The sequence below is a fragment of the Scyliorhinus canicula genome, chromosome 29, assembly GCF_902713615.1.
Source record: "Scyliorhinus canicula chromosome 29, sScyCan1.1, whole genome shotgun sequence".
Classification (NCBI taxonomy): domain Eukaryota; kingdom Metazoa; phylum Chordata; class Chondrichthyes; order Carcharhiniformes; family Scyliorhinidae; genus Scyliorhinus; species Scyliorhinus canicula.
Window position 1 is genome coordinate 5,192,249 of NC_052174.1, and position 3,983 is coordinate 5,196,231.

The window sequence follows — 3,983 nt, forward strand, 5'->3', positions numbered from 1 at the left end:
TGCATCCCCACACTAGCTTCCATCCCCACACCTCACCCTCCAACCCCACACCTCAGTCACCATCCCCAAACCTCATCGTCGATTCCCACACATACCCTCCATCCAACACCTCACTCTCGAACCCACACACCTCACCTTCCATCTGTACAATCACCCTTTATCCCCCAAACCTCACCCTCCATCCCCACACCTCACCCTCCATTCCCACACCTCATGCTCCATCTCCACACCTCCCCTGCATCCCCACACCACTCTCTCCAACCCCACACGTCAGCCTCCATCCCCAAACCTCGCCCTCCATCCCCATAACTCATTCTCTTCCCGACACCTCACCTTCCATCCCCACACCTCACCCTCCAACCACACACCTCACTCTCCATCTTCACACTTAACTCTGAATCCGCACACCACACCCTCCATCCAACACATCACTGTCAATCCCCTCACCACATCCTCCATCCCGATACCACCCCATCCATCTCGACACCGCCTCCTTTATCCGAAAACCTCACTCCCCATCACCGCAGCTCACCATCCACCCTACACCTCACCCTCCATCCAACACCTCACCCTTCATCCCTACACTTCATTCTTTACCCCACACCTCAGCCTCCAAACCCAAACCTCAAACCTCACCCTCCATCAATTCACCTCACCTTCCATCCCCACACCACACTCTCCAACCCCACATCTCATCCTCCATCTGAACACCTCATCCTCCATCTCCACACTTTACCCTACATCACCACACCTCACCTTCCATCTGCACAACTCATCTTTTATCCCCACACTTCACTCTCCATCCCCACAACTCATCCTCCATCCCCGCACCTCAACTTGCATCCCCACACCACACTCTCCAACCCCACACGCCACGCTCCATCCGCACACCTCGCCCTCCATCCCCACACGTCATCCACCATCCCCACACCTCATCCTCCATCCCCACACGTCACCTTCCAACCCCACACCGCCCTCTCCAACCCCACATCTCCCTCTCCATCCCTACACCTCACCCTCCATCTCAACACCTCACCCTCCTTCACCACACCTCATCCTCCATCCCCACATCTCACCCTCCATCTTCACACTTCACCCTGAATCCACACACCACACCCTCCATCGAACATCTAACTGTCAATACCCTCACCTGATCCTCCACCCCGAAACATCCCCCTCCATCTCGACTCCTCCTCCTTTATCCGAAAACCTCTCTCCCCATCCCCGCAGCTCACCATACACCTCTACACCTCACCCTCCATTCAACACCTCACCCTGCAACCCCACACTTCATTATTTACCCCACACATCAGCCTCCAAACCCAAACCTCAAACCTCACCCTCCATCATTTCACCTCACCTTCCATCTGCACACCTCATCCTTCATCTCCACACCTCACCCTCCATCCCCACACATCAACCTACATCCCCACAACTCACCCTCCATCCCCACAGCTCACCCTCCATACCCACACCTCATCCTCCATCGCCACAATTCACCATCCATTCCCACCCCTCATCCTACATCGCACAACTCAACCTTCATCCGCACACTTCACCCTCCAGCCAACACCCCACCCCCAATCCCCACCACACTTTCCAAATCATACTTCATGCTGCATCCCCACACCAAACACTCAATCCACGCACATCACCCTTCATCTCCACACCTCACACTGCATCCCCACAACTCACCCTCCATCTCCACACCTCATATTGCATCCACACACCTCACTCTCACCCCTAAGTCTCCATCCCAAACCTCACCCACCATCCCCACACATCACCCTCCATCCCCACACAACTCCCTCCATCGCCACACTTGTCCCTCCATCTCCAGAACTCACAGTTCATCCCCACACCTCACACTCCATCCAACACCTCACTCTCCATCCCCGCACCTCACACTCAACCATCACACCTCACCTTCCATCTGCACAATTCACACTCCATCCCCACTCCTCTCCCTCCATTTCCAGAACTCACCCTTCATCCCCACACCTCACACTCCATCCAAAACCTGACTCTCCATCCCCTCAACTCAAAGCGCATCCCCACACCTCACACTCAACCACCACACATCACCTTCCATCTGCACAACTCACCCTGCAACCCCACACCTCACCCTCCATCCCCACGCCTCATCCTCCATCCCCACCATCCAGCGCATAACAATCCATCCTTACACACCAGCACCACACCATGCACCTCCACAGCCCAGGAGCTCACGCTGCATTCCTACAACTCAACACCTCACCCTTCATCTCCACACCCAGCATCACAGCATCCAACCCCACATCCCAGAAATGCATCCTCCATCCCCACGCCCCTGTATTTCACCCTCGATATGCACACAACAGCACCGCATCCTCCACCCACACACCTCAGCACCGCACCCGCCATCTCCACATCCCAACACCGCACCATCCATCCCTACATCCCAGCACCTCACCCTCCATACCCATATCCCTTCTCCTGACCCCCCCCCCCCCATCACCATAACCCTAAGCCTCATGCAGCATCCCCACACCTCAGCACCTCCCCTTCCACTGGACCGTGATGACCCAACACTTGGATCAGCGCTGTAAGAGATTGTCAGTATCCTAATATCTTCTGAAGCCAAGATGCGGCTTTTCGTGTTGCCGTAGATCTATCCTCCATCCAGGCACCAGAAAGCGAGGCATGCCAACATTGCTTTGTGTCCACAGTGATGATGCTGTATCTCCGCAGACTTCCGAACACAGTGTGCAGACCTCCGAGCACAGGGTGAAGACCTCCGAGCACACGGTGCTGACCAGTGACTGCCAAAGAGACTGCCAAACCTCAACACAAACACAAATCACTTTGTACATCCATTGTCAGAACAAGAAGAAGAAAGAGCACAAGAAGAAAGAGCTAGCACATCCCACTGATAAAAGGAAAATAAATGATGCAGTCATGGCTGATAGACCGGGGATAAAAGAAACACCGAACCACAAAGTGAAGCAGCAAACCGCGTCGTGACAATAAGAGGAACAGAAAGGAGCTGATGGTGCAAGCGTGGCAGTCATGGATGCAGACCTTCCAAAGCACAGTGTAAAGAGGAAACAAATGTAGAGGCGGCACACAAATCAACCTTCAAATAGGTTAGCAACAGTTAAAATATCACAGGGGTGATTCCGTGAAGGAGAGGCAATGAACGGTGCAAAAGAGATGGACACTGACTGGGCATGTCATATTTATGGACATCCGTGTTAAACTGATTCATATTGTTGAACATATCACAAATGTATAAAGTTAAAATTGGAATTATGGTTGTAAACAAACAATAATGTTTCCTGAGAAAGAGGGATGTGGTGATATGCCTGTAAACAATATCATCGATGGCTGGCGGTGAGACCTCCATACAGCAGGTGGCGGTACGTGCCTACCATACGGTCTCAAGACACTGGTCATGTGACAAGGCACGCAGATATAACTGGAGGCAAATCTGGTGATTGGGACATGGTCACAAGCCGTACAAGAAGACAATCGTGCACTAGAGGTAGTTCCAGAGGAGTACAAATAAACTGCATTAAAACTTGCTTTGTAACAGATCATTATCTTACCAAGTGTGATTTAATAAAGATCCTGGTTTGAAAAGTCACAGGTAGTTGGGTGGATTCCATGCTCGACACCGAACAGCGAACACAACACCCATCAAACACTTCCAGGACAGGTGCAATACTGGGTTGTGAGCAGACTAATCTCATTCCACACTGTGCCCATCAAACACCCCCAGGACAGCTACAACAAGCGGTTAGTTACAGAATAAAGCTCCCTCTACACTGTCCTTATCAAACACTCCCAGGACAGGTACAGCACGGGGTTAGTTTCAGAGCGCAGCTCCCTCGACACTGTCCTCATCAAACACTCCCAGGACAGGTACAATATGGGTTGGATAAAGAGTTCCTCGATCTTTAACCCATCAATCACTGGACAGTGGTCAGCAGCAGTAATGCTCG